This window comes from Lepidochelys olivacea (assembly GCF_965140295.1).
Source record: "Lepidochelys olivacea isolate rLepOli2 genome assembly, chromosome: 7".
In the NCBI taxonomy this organism is placed as follows: Eukaryota; Metazoa; Chordata; order Testudines; family Cheloniidae; genus Lepidochelys; species Lepidochelys olivacea.
The window spans coordinates 21,772,538-21,790,798 of record NC_140417.1 but is presented as its reverse complement, the minus strand read 5'-3'; the positions used below and the strand labels follow the sequence as shown (position 1 = coordinate 21,790,798).

At 45.2% G+C, this 18,261-nt stretch overlaps 1 long non-coding RNA gene across 1 annotated transcript in view; it reads left to right on the top strand.

The window, feature by feature from the left end:
- The window catches only part of LOC311524111, a 41,287-nt gene extending 24,620 nt beyond the window's left edge, over window positions 1-16,667 (top strand). Inside the window, exons 2-3 of the long non-coding RNA XR_014712487.1 lie at window positions 14,933-15,065; window positions 15,528-16,667. This is a non-coding gene — a long non-coding RNA (uncharacterized lncRNA). The remainder of the gene's footprint in view (window positions 1-14,932; window positions 15,066-15,527) is intronic.
- The last annotated feature ends 1,594 nt before the right edge of the window (window positions 16,668-18,261 follow it).

Below are 18,261 nucleotides of genomic sequence, written 5' to 3'. Positions count from 1 at the left end.
CTGCTCCATGAATCCCTCAACCTGCCACCGTAATACGCTCGTAAGGAAAAGTAATTGTGGGAACTCTTGGCCTTTCTTCCCCATCCTGCGTTCTGAAGGACAGGACTATCTGCATGCTGCCATTCATCCCATCAGCCACTGCTCCGGGTAAGCACAATTTGCTGCATGCTGATAGCTACACGTTGACACTTAACGGGACAGCTACGTGCTCCAGTCTGACAAGGAGCGATCACTCTTGCATTAAAAGAAGAAGGAGATAGGGAGGGGAGTGGAAAGGAGGTAGAAGAGAGGGAAAAGGGAGTGGTTAGCTGTTCTGAAGTTGCCCCGTAATCTGAGTGTCAGGACTAAAATGTTAGGTCAGTTGTTTTGATTGAATGTCAGAAGAAATTATATGCCAGGGACTCATGCCGTGTACTTTACTGACAAAGAGAACTAATGGGAAAATACTCCAAAATGACAGATTTTGGTGCCAACTCTCTTTTACTGCTGCATCAGACAAGCACAGGAAATGTCACTGCATTTTATATATATATGTATATATATAAAGCATTTAAACATTTAATAAAAATTCCAAAGTACATTCAAACCCAACTGAAAGGAAAGCAGTCCCTGCAGTCGAATTGCAGAAGCTGACAAGTCCATAAAAAAAATTAGATTTATTCTCCCAGCAAGATCACTTCATGATCTTTTCTCTGGGGTCTGCATCTGTAGCAGAAGAACAGCATTGATAATTTGCTCAATCACATGACTGGATGTAATACACTTCTTTAACCTTCTAACATTTTGCTGTTCATGTGGAGTACCCACGTCTTACTTATTGCTGATCAAATTATGCAGGGGACTCAAAGCCCTGATAAGATGTTTTAAATACATATGCATCAAAAATACATCTTTGTAATCCATGTAGCAGAAAATCATTATCACAGTCTCATATGCATATTTGGATTTGTTTTCTCAGCCTTGGAAGGCAGCACTGAAAGATCCAAGCATAGAAGAGCTAGAGAATTTTCCTCAGGTGGCATCACATAAATCATCAGTTTCTGATTTACGGATTATATTTTTCCTTCCAGATCTGTTTTATCTTATCTTCCAAAATACAGAGTAATTATATTAACTCCTCCATGGCCAAGATCTGTTCTGAGTCATTCAGTCATTGTTTCTCAGCTTGTGAGGAAAGGGAGAGTTCTGGTGGGGCAGATGGTCCTGTGCTCACGATGCTGGATGAGGACACAGGGAACCTGGGTGCTGTTCCTGATTCTGCTTGAAACATCCTGCATGACCTTGGGCAGGTCACTTACACTAAAACTTTCAGAAGTGCCTAAAGGCCATTGAGACTGTCACTTTTGAAAATGGGACTAAGACTCCTAAATCACATGGGCAGGTTTGAAAATTTTACCCTAAATCATTCTCTGCCTCAGATTCCCACCTGTCACACTGGGATAATAATACTTCCTTTGTCTATCTTGTTCATTTGAAGTGTAAGCTCTCAGGGCAGGGACTGTCTTTTACTGTGTGCTTGGACAACAGCTAGCACAAAGGGGCCTCGATCTCCTCTATGCACTAAAGCGGTGGACGTGGAAGACTCAGGGTTTGGAACCTGGAGACAAAGGACTAATTTTCGAAAACTAGTGATTTTGAGAGCCTCTATTTTTGGGTGCCCAACTTGACACAACTTAAAGAGGTCTGATTTTGAGAGGGCAGCTCCTCAGCACTTTCTGAGAAGCAGGCCCCATCTAGGTGACTCAAACTGGGCACCAAGAATCACTAGTTAAATTTGAAAATTAAGGCCAAAGCTCTATACTTCTAGGTCCCCTGTTCAAATCTGGGTTGGGCTGCTCATGACCTGAACGTTCAAATCTGATGGTTGTTCAGTGCAGTGGTTCTCAACCAGGGGTCCGGGGCACCCTGCTGGGCCACAAGTTGGTTTCAGGGGGTTTGCCAATCAGGGCTAGCATTAGGCTTACTGGGGCCCAGGGCAGAAAGCCCGGGGCCCTGAGTCACACCATCCAGGCTGAAGCCGAAGCCTGAGCAATGTAGCTTTGTAGGGTCCCTGTGGCGTGGGGCCCCGGGCAACTGCCCTGCTTGCTACCCCCTAACACCGTCCGTGGTTTTTATATGCAGAAAAACAGTTGTTGTGACACAGGTGGGCTGTGAAGTTTTTATAGCCTTTTGGGGGGGACTTCAGAAAGAAAAAGGTTGAGAGCCCTTGGTTTAGTGGCTTCTATGAAATGAGCTGATGACTCTTGGTCCAGTTGCTAGTGGACTCATCACAAAAACGCCACACAAGAAACACATACCAGTGCATGCCACGTGCAATTGGCTATGAAACCACTGCGATACTGTTGAACAAATGACGTTACATGAAAATAAATTGTGTTCTATTGTGCTCAAAGCGGGAACCAGAAACAAACTCACGCAAAGGATTCTACTTCCCAGGCTGGTGGAGGCTGAGAGCACAGAGGGAAATGAAACAGGCACAGGTTTCAGAGGATAAAGCTAGGTAGGGCTGTTCATGAGACTCCTAAAACATCCCTGCTTGATGGTTTGTAGATTGACATAGACAATGGCCTCCAGGGAAGGAGAGGAGGGGAAATTAATTACATTGCCAAAGTCAAACCAGAGCAAAAGTGAGGGGGGCAGTGTATGCAAAGCCAAATGAACCTATTTCAAGCTGGAATTTTACAGCAATTAATAGCACCATGCCCTGATAAAGGTTACCTTGTCATAGCTAACAGTATGTGATTTCCCCTGCCCTCCCCCCCGACCCATTACCTATAGCTATATTGTTTGTCAGGAATGAACTTTAATAAGCTGATGCTGTCAGAACTCATCACCACAGTGGCTATGTGCATGGTACAGTGGGTACATGGGAAAGATGTGCTTTGATTTCCCTATGCAATGCTCAGGACTTTTCTCTTTTCCAATTTGGATCATGCCTGCCAGCCACGCGATAAAGCTTAAAACAGGGCAAGACCCCTCCTCCAACACCGCAGGTGTGAGCATCTTTAGAAACATGGCACTTTCCTGGGAGTCTTCTTGTCTTCTTATAGCAATGGTTCAGGCAAGGGAAGGTGACGTGGTTTGGTTTCATTCGGGGCAGGGGGATGAGAGCCTAGGCACAGGTTTGAGTCCTAGCTCGGCTGATGACTTGCTACGAAACCTTAAGTGAGCCTATTAGGGCCTAATTTTTCCTAACTGCAGACATGCAATTAGATGGACAAAAAAATGTTCATACAATTGTGTAAATAGTTTGCACAGTTACTGTGCTTGAGCGCACCAATAGACATGTGTGTGTGCACGTCAGTTGGGTATGTGTGCAAACTAGCCTCACTGTGCCCCTAGATATGTGTTCATAATTGTGCATGCAAATTAATCAAAATTAGGCCCTCAATCCCTATCTGTCTCAATTTCCCCATCTCTAAAACAGATACATTCTTACCCACCTCGCAGGATTAGTTTGAGAATCATTCCATGCTTGTAAAGAGTTCTGAGAACTTTGGCTGGAAGGTACCATAGGCACAAAGATTATCATTAAACTAACCAACTATGCTGTCGGATTTACTCAACACTCTCTGGCTGGGACAGTGTGCTGTGCCTCCAAGAAGTGGAGCTCACACTGGCCCAACTTAGGGGATGGCTTTAAGCCATCTATGCACCCTCCAGATTCTGGATCAGTCGGGGTTCACAACAGCAGCCAGCATAATTCGGGCAGTTGGTCTAAACTACAGCAGCTCTGTAGCCCACAGCCAACCAGACTGGCCACAGCAGCATGCACAGCAGTCCTGCCCCCAGCCTGTCCGTTCTAAGCCTCCTTCACAGGTCCTATGCCTGGGCTTGTGAGGTAGCCCACACCAGCACCAGGCAGCTTGTGTTTGAGATAGAACCCTACAGTGGCCCTACAGATGGGGAGAATCCCTCCCTCTCTCTTTCCTCTCCTGGCATCACAATGCCTTTGAGGAGCACTGAACATATCCTGTTTGCAAAAAAGAGTGAAAAATAGCATCTTAAGGAGAAAACATGCTAAGCATCTTAGAGACTAACCAATTTATTTGAGCATAAGCTTTCGTGAGCTGCATCCAATGAAGTGAGCTGTAGCTCACGAAAGCTTATGCTCAAATAAATTGGTTAGTCTCTAAGGTGCCACAAGTCCTCCTTTTCTTTTTGCGAATACAGACTAACACGGCTGCTACTCTGAAACCATGCTAAGCATGGATTTTTAGAGCAATTGGCAATAACTGTGTGTTTACATCCATAGGCAAAGCCATCATCTGACATGATTGATAAATTCCAGGGCACTGAACTTACTAAGTTATTCACGTGGGGAAAGCAATGCAGATTCAATAGCTTCCTTGGTGTGGAAAAAGACCACACGCCTGAGCCAGAATAGAAAAGTGCAGTGGCAGAGTACATGCGTCCTCAAATGTGCCTCCTTATAAGACTCTATCCCAGCCTCTAGCAATGATCTTTAATGATGTCCATTCTGAATTTCCCCTTCCAATTACATCTGGCTGAACAATGGATTTTCCAGTTCTGGTCAAACTCTCATCCCCCCACCCCACCCCAGATTTTCAGCAAATCTAAAAATTGAAAACGTTTCCAGCTGGGTTGAAACCAAATGTCTCATTTTGGCACTGCTGAAACATTTTGATTATTTTATTTTATTTTTGTCTTGGTCGACACTATTTGGCGAACTCAGCATGAAGTCACAAATAGTTTTGGGTGGATCGTTGCTGCATTTTCTCAACAAATAATCTATTTGCCAAAAAAAAAAAATTTGCCCAGCTCTACTTCTACTTAACAGGGCATAGGGGAAGAACCATTCACAGAAATCTTCAGACAGACCCAAGTTCACAAGTGCTAATTCCCCCAGATAAGCTTCTGGGCTCAGAAAGTCTGAATACAAATGTTTGCAGTACTGGTTCAGCCCTTTTCCACAACCCCCCAATATTAGGACCATATTCTCTGTGAGTTCAGGTTGCCACCAAGAGGCTCAGCAAACTGTTGGATCAGCCCTAAAAATGTCCCCTTTCTACTGCCTTCCCACTACTCCAGATATTCATAGACGGCTGATCCTGCAATGAGCTGAGTGCCCTCAACTGCCATTCACTTCCCTCTGGGTTAAGGGTGCTCAGCACTTTCTAAGTTTGGAAGCCACTCTGAGACAAAGCTTTATATTAGCTGGCTAAGTTACAGCAATAGGAAATGACAGGCAAGGGATGCAGGAAGGACTTTCACATTGCCACAATAGCACATGTGATAGCAGAAACATCTGGAGGGGGTTATTTATTGTCTCCAACTTCGCAATCACAGTACATACAATTACTGTTTGACAAGGACTGGTCACATGACCAACATCTGGAAATGTACTTGGGTCTTCAAATGAGTACAGCTTCACTGCCATTATTATCGGCTTCTGCTGAAATCAGCAGTAAACTGTAGTTAATAAAGGAAAGCCAGCTTTTATGGGCTAGAAAGACAGTAAATATATGCAAAATGGTTTGTTGAATCTAGCAGTGGGGTGCCATAAGAGGCTTCATAAACCAGAGTTAAAGTTTCACATCATTCTTCTAGTCTTGGGCATGGTACAGAATAACTCTCCAGGCACTTCTTGCTGGTACAGTTTGGCCATATACACAATCACAACATCTCTGTCTGCATTTAGTTCACCATTGCTACTAACCCTAGAGCTGGACCAATGATGTGCTTCAGATAGTTGAGTGATGGGCTCAGAATAAAATTTTGACAAATACTCATTTAACTGTTTAAATGAATTTGTTTGGGCTGTCTTAATGCCCCTTTTGCATTTACTTTCTACATGCATCTGAGTTCTGAGAAAGATTTTGCTGGTAAACATATACAGAGAGTGGATGAGTATGAGATTGGCAGAGATCAAATTGAAATTTGCATGCCCAAGTATTCACATCAGAAGTGCATTTACTTGTCCAACCAGATAACAGAAACAATACCATGTTATTTACCCAACCAATCACAGCTAAACAACTGATCTTGAATTTCAAATATTCACAGTTAATCCCTGGGTAAAAAATTAGAAAAGAGCTTCATTGAACAAACTCAAACAACAAATGAACTGGAAGAATGTGCAATATCTTCTGCCAGCTAATCCACCATCTGGAAAAAGAGGCTAAATTCATCACATAAATGATTGTATGTGCTCAGCTCCGAACAGATCTTTTCAAACATACTGTTTAGGGTACCAGTGTGGGAACCTTATATAAACTACTGTGACACCCTTAGTGCATGTCAGCTAATATAACAAACTATGGTAAAATGAGGGTTACCCAATGGGAATGCAGTAAATCTGGAGCAAACCTTCTGCAGTGGAAACAGATGGCATTGAATATTAATGTGCCTAACCCCTAGTGTCCAGAAACAGCAATGCGGCTCAGGCTCATTCAGGACTGCAGTCTCAGAACATGGAGCCACTGCATGACCACTGCAGTCCCATCCTGCTTCTGACAGTAAAAGATGCTTAATGATGGAACATCTGGCACTGGATAAGTGTCACTCTATTAAAGCAGCTGTACCCCACATAGTTAGCAAAAGGAACACTGTGAAAGCTTTGAACATAATAGACATCAATATCACGCAAGAGGAGCAAATAGAACTCATCATTTAGTTCCACCATGAGGAAGGACAGTCCAGTGGCTAGAGCACTAGCCTGAGAGACTGGGGTTCAATTCCCTACTGTGCCTCAGACCTTAGGCAAGTCACTTAGCCTCTCTTTGTCTCAGTTCCTCATCCATACAATGGGGATAATAGAATTTTCCTAACTCCTATGTCTGTTGTCAGGATAAACATGTTAGAGATCATGAGGCACTTGGTTAGTACAGTCATGGGGGGCTTGTATATCTTAGATAGAGACTCACAGTGTACTAATTTCAATTGGTTGCTTCTTGTTAATGCTGGGAATCCACTGTTTTCTAGTAGTTTGAACAACAGGTTGTAAGACAGGATTTGTCCATAGACATATATTGAATCACTAGTAGAGCCCTGATGAGAAGCCGGGATTTCCTGACATCTAACTCCAAGTTTGTTCTTCTAGAGCACTCAGACTCTTATTGTTAACTATATAGACCTCTTGGACTTGGGGGAGTCATTTAAAACAACCCAGCTCATTCTATGTTTTCAATTGATTCGCTGGGGGCAGGAATGTAACGGGCATGTGTGTTTCATAAGCTGTGAAATATTGTAAAGGCAACCACGTTTTTGTTCAGAGCAAGGTGTGGGGAAAGAGGCTGTGCTAAAATGATGCAAAGTTTCACTGTAAATCAGATCCAGAAATCCATGCAAATCATCCTCTTCTCAGCTACGGTCAGTGTGGGGGTGAAATACACAAACCCCTGGGACATGTTACTTCATATGTCTGAGTGTGCTTTACATGGATGCCTGTAACGTGGCTTTGATGTTTAGTTTGCAGGCACTACTGCACGTCAGTCCTGCTTTATCTGATAGTGGTGTTCCGATTCTAAAATGCCATGGCTGAGAGAACGCTCTTCATAAGACTTTTTTACTGTACAGTAACTGCTGTCTTGGATATCATCCCTGAACACAGACACAGACTCTGGCGCACATAGAAGTATAAATTCAGCACCTGGTAACTCTGATATTTTGGGCTTTGGGGATCTGATAAGAAACATAAATGTGATTCACTTAAGCTCTTGCAATGTAGCAATTTGGGAAATTCCCAGGTTCCAAATTGGGGAGTTGGATGTCCATGCAAAGGGATGGATTAAGGGATTGATCCTGCATGGAGCTGAGTACTCTCAATGCAGCAGACTTCAGGGGGAGTTAGGCACTGAGCACCTCACTATGGGAGCTCAGCTGTTGGATGATTGAACCCTATGAGAGACTACAGATCAGCCAAAGGGCAAGGCAAATGACATTAAAGCAGCCAAAACAATGGTGGGTAACCTACAGACTTGACCCTGTGCTAGCACAGTGGTTTCTTTAGCTGAACAGGCCGAACAATCACCTGAAGACCTGAGATTTAATCCCACCTTATATTGCTATTAATTCAGTTAAATTGTAATGGGCAGGAATGCCTGTGTATTTAATGAGGTGCATGTACCCATCACTGCTATATACCACCATAGAAAAACACCACACTAAGAGCTGGGCTCTCTGTCCAGAAGTTTGGAGACGAGGGCTAAAGTTAGGTCAAGCGTATTGAGAGCAGTGTGTAAGTAACTGAGCAAAATATACATATTTTTCTGATGCCTTGCAAGAGTAGAACTTTTTAGTCCCAAATTGGCTAAGCAGGCTTGGCATTCCAGGGACTGTAGTGTTCAGCAGAGAACTAGTGCAGAAGTCCTATCGGAAGCGTAGCAGTGACTAACAACCAGAAAGCCACATCCCAATGGAAAGGAAATCCACATTGCCTCTAACACCTGCAGTCCTGAGCATACTCCACTTTGTGGTATTGGAGTACATTTGTTAACTATACACACGGTAGCAGAGGCCGTCAGAGAAAGCCAGCATCCATATGGCATGTGTGGCAAATTGCCGGCACTACTATGATGGGTCTCATGCTTTCTCTTTTGCGGGGGGGAGGAGGGGTGGTTTTCAGGGCACCCTTTCGTGCCCCTGAACTGGGGTATTAACTGCCCCACTAGTGTCCTAGAGGAGAGGAGTGGAGAGGGAGGGACCCAGGCCCACCCTCTACTCCAGGTCCCAGCCCAGGGGGCCTAGGGATAGCGGTAAACCACTAGAACTAGCGGTTCCTTCCCCTGAGCTACTTCCCTCTCCTGCCTTTCAGCTTGTGGGGCTTCCTGATCTCCCTCTGCACAAACCAGGTGTCCCTTTACCTAGGGTCTTGGACTTCTTAGCCCACCACAGCACTTCTCCAAACTCTCCTCTGCTTCCCTCCAAACTGCTCTCTGCTCTAACACCAATCCACTCTACTTCAACTCTTCTAAACTGCTCTCTGCTCCAACACCAATCCACTCTGCTTCAACTCCTCTTGTCTGATTGAAGCAGGGGTTTTTTATTATGTGACTGGCTTCAGGTGCTTTAACTGGCTTCAGGTGCTTTAATTAATTTATAGCAAACTTTCTTCCCGGTACAGAGAATAAGGCTCCCTTCTAACACTCTCCTGCTGTCCTATCACACGTGGGTATACATCCCCCCCACCCCCAAACCGCTCACCCCGCAGCCGTGCCCATCTTGTCGGGCACTCTCAGGAGAGGAATAATCGGTGACACTGGGCGTGGCACTAGGTAACTCAAGGGGGTGGAAGACCACGAGTGTCGAGGAAGCCCCCCGGCTCTGGGCCCAGGCTAGCCTGAACACTTCTCCCTCCTGAAGGCTGCTGTGTTATACCTTGCATTTGCCTTTGTTTTGTTGCATAGTTTTGCTTTATCCTTTTTGGTGATTCTTTGTAAGTGTTACACAAATAAAATTCTTTTCGGCTTCAAAAAAAAAAAAAAAACCGCTCTCCTGCTGCCCTCTGGCCGTGCTGTATCACACATGTCACATCTAAAGAGACCTCCCTGGAATAGCCATGGGCTCACCATGGGCATTCCCCAACAGGCCAGTCTTCAATTGCTCTTCTCTGGATAGAGACTTTAGAGGTGGGGGCAGAGTTTAAGAATCCAAAGGCAGATCCAGATTTGAACTTTGCAGCTGATCCCTATAATGAGCTAACGTGCTCTGAACACCCACCTACACCTCACACAATGAACTTCAGAGGGTTAGAAAACAGTTCTAGATCCAAGGCAACTTCAAAACAGTCTATGGGTATCTGGACAAGGGGAAGCTATCTGAGATCAAAGGTCCCTTTAATCTAGTAGTCAAAGGCATAACAAGACATAATGGCTGGAAGCTAAATTTAAAAACATTCAAACGGGAATAAAGGTGCAAATCCTTAACAGTGAGGGTAATTGTCCACTGGAACAGCTTACCAAGGAAAGTAGTAAACTCATTGTCACTTGATGTATCTAAATCAAAACTGTTCACATCCACAGCAGGAAAGAAGAATTCCCTTCACTGCAGCAGGAATTACTGGATTAAATTCTATGGCCTATCCTATGCAGGAGGTAAGATTTGATTAGGAGAGTGGTCCCATCTAGCCTCAAAATCTATGAATCTTTACTGGCTTCCATGGCTCCTCTTTGAGACACTGCTCCAGCTGATGGAAAAGATCTGGAAGCACATGTGGAGAACAAAAGAATGTGGGTGTCCATTCCTGAGTAGAAACAAGGAGCTCCCTTTTGAAGGAGTAGACAGACAAAGAACCAAGAATGTTGTTGGGGTAAGTGGGTGGGGAGCCATGGTTGCTAAATTCCTCCTTGCTCAGAGCACAAATGCACATAGGCCCAGTCCCAGCCCTGTCAGGGAAACAAAATAATCTCGTGAGATCTGAAAGTAAGCAAGACCAATTAATGCACAAAATGACTCTGGCTAGCAGAATTCCTTAGCAGTACTTGGAAACCATTCAGAACTGTCTGACTTCCACAGTACTGTGCGGTTTGCCAAAATACCAAAACCAATGGCCCAACTCCCTGGCCAAAGAACAACCAAGTTGTTTCTGCCATCACCAGCAGAGGGCACACAGAACAGGAAGCAGCTATGAGATCTGTAGCATTGGAAAGGGGCTGCACTGTGTTAGTAATGAAGGATGAGGCTGGGCCATCAGCACCCATACAGTGGAAGACTCAGATCTGTTTTCAAGGCCAAATTCCATGACAGCACAATTTCTTTCAAGACCCATTAGGCAGGAGGAGTCTCTGTTGTTATTCCAAGGATCTCTTTGGGTTGCTCCTGTGAAAGCTTCATTGGCTTGGCAATGACTCACTAAATTATTTAATCTTTCTTACTCACTTCATAAAGAAAGGAATGAGGCAGCCGACTTATTTTTTCTCTTTTTATTTGGTGGGTGTCGTTCCCTTTCTCTCCTCCCCTCCCCCATCCCCGACAGTCACAATAGCATGGGACTTGAGCGCATCAATTTCTGCTTGATCAAGTGCAACCAGGTGCTGTATCACCATTCAGTGTGTGACATCAATGGGGAAATGCAACTGGGAGTGTGAAATCCTTTACGCAGTAGATGAGTCATTTGCTGTTATTTTGGATAGGATCAAAATGTGAGCTGATGAGATGTTGAGATAACTTTATAAGCTGCAATTTTTTTTCCTTTAGAAGATTTTCAAAGTATTTGCGGGAAGCGACGGAGGGGTGCTTATGTCAGATGACTATAGCACTCTTGCATGTTTCATTTTATGACGTCCCAAGAATTGATATCCGTCTCTTGGCTCCAGGCCTATTGCACTGCACTCATGTCTGTGCTTACCCCTCCAGAGGTGTTGATTTGGCATAAATTGAGAGCAGTTGTTATCCACTGTAATAGCATTCACAAGTGTTTACTGTGAACAAAGCGTTACTGGCCCAAAATTTTATGTTATGGCTTGTAATATGTGGCTGGTATGTTTGCAGTTTTCTGCATGCAATCACTTGCATATGCAAATAATAGAATTTACATATGCCAAAAATTTTCAAAAGCAGGAGGCTGACATCGGTCTCCTAAGTAGAGCTGGGTGATATTTTTCGTCCAAAATGTTGTTTGGGGGTAAAAAATGCAGATGTAGCACCACCAAAACACAGTGCCAATTCATGTCAGTTGTGCCAAATTGTTTATGTTTAATTTTGTTTTTACTTCTCAAATCACCAAAATTAAAAAAAAAAAAAAATTTCAGTTTGACCCAACTCAATTTTTTTCAGCATTGCCAATGAACAAAATACTCCATTCTTCACACAGCTCTACTCCTAAGTCCTTTTTAGGCACTTAAATAAGTGGCCTGATTTTCAAAAGTGCTGAGCCCTCAGCATTTCCAATGCAAAATGAAGAACTGGATTTCACATTCGCCTGCCAAAGTATGAAGGTGATCAGACCTGGGAGCTTTGTTCAGCTTAGCACAGAAATAGGGGCAGCTGTGAGATTTGAATCCAGATCCAGGTTAAGATTCCAAACTCCCACCCACCAAAGTTTAGGGGTGTTTCTTCCAGAGTTTTGGTTTAGCCTTTCTCTAATATACAGATGCACAAATGTAGCATAGGTACTTTCACTAGAAAACTAGATCAACTCCGCAATGTCACTAAGGCGTGTGAAAAATCCACATCTCTGAGCGATGTAGATTAGCCAACCTAAGTCCCTGTGTAGACAGTGCTAAACGGACAGAAGAATTCTTCCGTCGACCTAGCTACTGCCTCTCAGGGAGGTAGATTACCTATGCCAATGGGAGAACCCCTCCTCATCTAAAACTTTAGACAATTGGCTAAGTGAAACTAGTAGGTGGCCTATTCTCCTTTCCCAGGATCATCAGGCATATTGTAAGTTACTACCAGACAAGATGGACCGGTGGTATGATCTGGTGTGGCCAGAGGCAGGGTATTGTACACTGGTATGTTCCCAGATGGCAGCTCCTAAGGTTAAGGCTACGTTTTAGTCATGGCTATTTTTAGTAAAAGTCATGGACAGGTCACGGGCAGTAAACAAAAATTAACAGCCCGTGACCTGTCCATGATTTGTACTATATACCCCTGATTAAAACTTGTGGGGGGCGACCCAGGGGTGCTGCGAGTGCTGGGGGGGCAGCAGGTGCTCAGGGTGGCCCAAGGGTGCCACGGGTGCTCATGGGGGGAGCAGCCTGGGACCCCCACTGGTGCCTGGGTGGGCAAGCAGCGGCGCGTGGCCCAGAACCCCCACTAGTGCTGGGGGGGTGGGCGGCGGCGCGTGGCCCACGACCCCTGCTGGTGCTGGGGGAAGGGTTGCCGGGGCTGGCAGGCTCCCTATCTGGCTCCACGCACTGCCTCCACCCTGAGCACCGGCTCCGCACTCCCACTGGCCGGGAACCGCAACCAATGGGAGCTGCTGAGGCAGTGCCTGCGGGCAGAGGCAGCGCACGGAGCCGTCTGCTAGGAGCTGATAGAGGGGGATGTCACTGCTTCTGGGGAGCCCCCCAGGTAAGCACCACCCAGAGCCCTCACCCCCTCCCACACCCCACCGCCTGCTGCACCCCACCCCCTGCCCTGCGCCCCCTCCCACACCCAAATTCCTGCTGTTGCTGGGGCATGGGGGGGTGCAGTGGCCCGAGTCTGCCCCAGCAGCTACCGGTGCAGCTGGCCCAGGGGCTGCCTGTGCTGCTCAGGAGGCCCCCGGGCCAGCCGTACTGGCCACTGCAGAAGTCCTGGAGGTCCCGGAAAGTCCCGGAATGCGTGACCTCCATGAGAAACTCGCAGCCTTACCTATGATCCATCCTATTCAGAGGTGAACTCCTTGCTGTGCATATTCCTCCCTGGTTTCCTCCTTTCTCCTCTCTCAAGTAGATTACAACCTCATAGAATGGGGTGCCTGTCCTAACATCCCTTTGCTTAAGAGCTATATTAGGTATTATAAGCTATATAAGAACTAGGTATTATTAATTATTATTATAATTCAGTTTGTCTAAACTTGCTTGCAGTAACTATGGCCCTTTAATAATGTATCTTGTTCACCACTGGCAGTGACGCCATGCATTTCTCTGTTACAGATGTTGTGGGATATTTATGATGAATGAGCTTCCAAGAGCTCAGATATTTAATTTGTAACTACCGTGGTTATTGATGATTAAAATCCTCTTGTCTTTGCAGTGTTACTTATTCAGATATTAAGAGAAAGTGCTTCCCATCCGATTATGTTAAGCTATGATACACAATGCGATTCCAGGGAAACTGCTGAGAAAGAATTTGAATGTGGCCACATATAGATATAGAGAGACACACACAGAGAAGACAGAGAGAGAGAGAGAAATATATATATATATATATATATACACACACATACAGCTGCAAGAACTATAACTAAAATTTATATAACTAAAATTTACAAACAAACAAACAAACAAACCTGTTATACACTACAATTGCTTCATGAATTTATAACATATGGCAGCAAAGCACTATAAAAACTGTAAACTATAAAGAGGGTTACACAGTTCCGTTCATTTATCAGTTACAATGAGTAATTTGTGCACCAGGCAGGAAAAAGAAAACCCACACAGTTGGAGAGTGCATATGTGTTTCTGAGGTTCACAGTAGAGAGCCTTTTATAAAGCATACACATGATTTGAATTCCAAATTGAAAGCACTGAGCGGCAATGTGCAGGGTAGTATTGTATAATGGTACGTCCAGAAAGCAGTGATTGGAGCCTAGGTCAGCTCAGGATGGGAGGACTTCAGAAGGGTCATAAGTTCAGTTCAGTGACGCATAAGTTTGGAAGCTGATGTGAACTAGCTTGAAACTTGAGTCTGCAAATAAAAAATCTCTCTCAACAGACTCTTCAGTACTGTGGGTCACTGTGAAGGAAGGGGGTGGGGAGCCTTGTGGTTAAGACACAGCCCTGAGGGAGAGCAGACCTAGAATCTATTTCCAGTTCTGCAAGTGACTTGCTGCATGACCTAGGACAAGTCACTTCATCCCTCTGTGTCCCCAATCTCCCCAGCTGTTCAATGAAGACAATAAAACTGAGTCACTGCACAGGTCAGTGGGGAGACTCCATTTATGAATGGTGCGATGAGGTATACAAATCCCACACTGGACAACATGGGGTTGAAGAGCTCATATGGGCTCAGCTGGCTCTGCCCTGTTACACCTGTGAGAAATGTCAGGATTGGAGGGAGGAGCTTAAGAGGGAGACCCCAGCTCAGTGGATGCTAGACCAGAGAGGAGAGCAGACTTTCAGCACTCAGCTCCTGAAAAGAGGGCTGGCTGAAGGCAGGAGCTCCCCAGCCAAACTCTGTCCGACAGCCCCTCCCAAAGGAAAGGGAGTGCCAGACGCTGACTCACCTCAAGCGGAGGAGGCCATTTCCCACAATTACTGGTGATTTCAGTTTATTTGGACTCATTCCCCTTGTTTTTGTTTGTTGACTACACCGGAAGGGGAGAGACTTTAAAGTGACCTGGCCAGAGGGCCAAGTCAGAGGAAGACGCAGACCACTTCAGGCCCAAAGCAACAATCGGCAGGAGGTACGTGACAGGCTATCCCATGCCTGGCCACAAGGATGCATTAACAGTAAGTCAATCCCTTCACAATAGCTTGTGGTGAGTTTTACTCTAATCCCTGTATTAAATACAGATTATATAAAAGGCAATTGTGAATTAAAGGACTATATTTCTGTTAAGGGGTTCTGGCCAGTTTAGCCTCTGTCATGGTTTATTATGAAACCACCAGAAACGTCTGGATGGAAATACAGCCCCAAATTCACAATAGCCTGTTTCTGATTTGATTTTTTTTTAATTTCTTTATTTATTGGAATGCATGTTTCTGAAGCATATAACACCAGCCATGTGCTATATCTGGAAAACAGATTATTTTTCCCAGCAGGGAAAGCAAATGCATAATCTTTGTCCCCACCACCATGTCCCAGTGCAAATGGTTCAGATCTTTTTGTTTCAGCAAATGCCTTGTGGAGCACTCGAGCTGGGTTTAGGCCCTAGGGTCATTGCTAAGCAGTTTCTCTTTCATCCCCTTTAGCATCAGCAGACGCAGCTTGAAACGTGTGTACAAGGCACTGCTTTACAGCATCCCTTATTCACCAGCACCTTGGAGACTCCAGTTCATTGAAAGTAATAAAACCAGATCATCAAAAAGAATTCTTTTGAACAGGCTTTGGGCTCTGCTGTGCTACTCGGTTACGGATATTCATCTTCCTGGAAACTGCTGTTTGATACAGCACAGCAGCATGAAAGCACCAGCCACCTCCCTGGTGCATTAACCTCTCAAGTGTTGCAATCACACTCCCTGAATAGCAAAATATCTATCATTTTATAATTGCTTTAGGGTGAAGCAGACCTCATTCTTCAGGACATAAGCACATTGCACATGGGTCAAGGGAATCCCTGTCACACCCCAATGGCCCACCCCTCAGGGGGTCCCCTGGAGGAGGCAGATCAGCATTGTATATGCATTGTATATTGCTAACGCTGTTGCAAGCATCGCAGGGCAATTTGGGAAGGGTCAAAGGTGTGAGTGGGGAGTGGAAGATTCTTTTGCAGGCTACGAGAGGCCAAAGGGGGAAGGAGAAAGAGAGCAGAGAACTCAACATTGCAGCTAGCAAGCTCAGTCCGACGATAAGACGCTGGCCCCAGTCCAAGGTCACGGCGCTAGAGAAAAAGTCTGAAGCTGCGTTTATCTCTCACCCAGCCACAGCCAGCCATGAAAAAAGAAAAAGTACACTGAACCAGGACTGCAGAAATGGAAAACACCGGTGAGACGTCAAGTGGGGGAGCAGAGTTTTGCGTCCCTGGAGCCGTTTGTGTTTTGGGAAAGCAGAGAAGACCACAGAAAGCCGATTTGGACTGGCACAAAGAGGACTAGGAACAGAGGTCGTGGAATGGAACACCCCCAAAGGAACCCAGGACTTCAAACCCTCCAGAGAGCTGGAGCAATTCGGAGATCAGCAGCAGACCCCGGATGACCCATGCGCACAGGACAGAACTCCCGTCCACCCTTCCCCCTCTTCTTTTTACGTTACACCCAGGCCTGGCCAGCCTCGGGTAGTGAGTGTGTGAGTATGAAAGTAGGTTAGAAGTTGGGGCACTAACGCTTTCTTCCTTCCTCTGAGTGACGTGGGGAGCACCCATCACTCTCCACTGTTATTTTATTATTTTATCAATAAAGCTTTAAAACTTAGACACTTGGTGTGTTCTGTCATCTCCTCCCTTAACAATCCTGTGGCCTCAGCCTGATCACCTGATGCCTCAGGCAGATTGGTAACAGAAATCTGTCACATCTCCACCCCCACCCCACTCCAGGAATGCAGCCTTACACAATTGCCCATGCAGAAAACTGGAGGAGAGATCTAACTGAACCATCCAACCTTGGCAACAGCTAGAGACAGGATCCCAAAGGGGATGGAAAATTTGTCCTTTCCCATAAGGTGACTCACAGGGTTACCATGTGTATAGGAACTGTCCCAAACAGAAACTATTGATGCTGATGGCCCTGATGCTGGGGGTTTCGATGAAAAGGGTCTTAAAGCCAAACCAGCTCAGGTTTGGATTTGACAGAACAAAACCCTGACTTCTTGTTTCCCTCCCACCCCCACAAATTCAAACCATCCCTCTCTCTGTCTGCCTCTATTAGAAAGAGAGATGGATCCAAATTGGAACTACAGGCCTGATTCTTGGATACCAGCCCTCTCTGCTCTGCTCTGGCAACAGAGTGGGGCTACATAGCCAATTTATTTGCAAAATACTTTCCCCCAGTTCCCACCCCAGATCTCCTAGCCACAAAATTCTCCCTTCATATTCCAGAAAGCCCTAGCCAAAACAAAGGTCAGAGAAGAGAACTTTGCCCTCATTTACCTCCTACCTATGTTATGCCACTTCCCTTGTGATCCACAATGGTGTAACAACACATGGTGCTATGACTTGCGAGACAAATTTCCAAAGGTGGCACCTAAAGAATAAACGGACAGAGGAGAATCCACGCTCTTTCAGGAGAGAGAGGGGAAGTGAGGAAGAGGTAGTTTTCCTTTCAGGTAGCTAAGGAACTGGTTGCAGGCCCCGCTTTCACTAGTCAGGATACAAGCTACATGAGGCAAGAGTTTAGATGAGGGCTGATGTTGAAGTGACCCCTTCTAAAGCTATTTACCTGCTCCTGTGCTTGGTCACTTACTGTTTCATGCCTGTTTGCCCTGAAGAGTCCATACTGTCACCGGAGCGGCAGCTGGATTCTTTTTTAGGTCATGTATCAACAGCATCATCAGCTATGTTCTGATTCCACAACATTCACTAACAGTGGTGCTATTAGAAACAGACGGAACACGGCTGAAGGTTCAGATCAGTTGAGAGATGATCAATGACCTCTCTTGAGGTCATTGTACAGTCACTCTACTGGCTCTGACTAGAAAAGTAGATGGAGCAATAGGTACATAAACACAAAAGCCAGTGTTGATCGTACCTGTTAATGTTTGAAAGTTATCAGTAGGGACATTTGAGAAGGAAAACAGGTAGACACCTTTTAGTCTTATTGAAGTCCATTGGACTAGGATAGGTTTTTGGAAGGACAGAGTGAAAAAATGGATCAAAATTGTCTAATAATTAGATCTGAAGATCAATGCCTAGAAGGCATCTCCTAGTGTGTGTACGAGTACATAGGGGTGTGTATGTCTATGCACATGTATGTATGTACATACATCTCTCCACATGTGTGTCTGTGGGCATGATTTTTTCTGTGTATATATGTGTTTGTCTATGTCCATTTG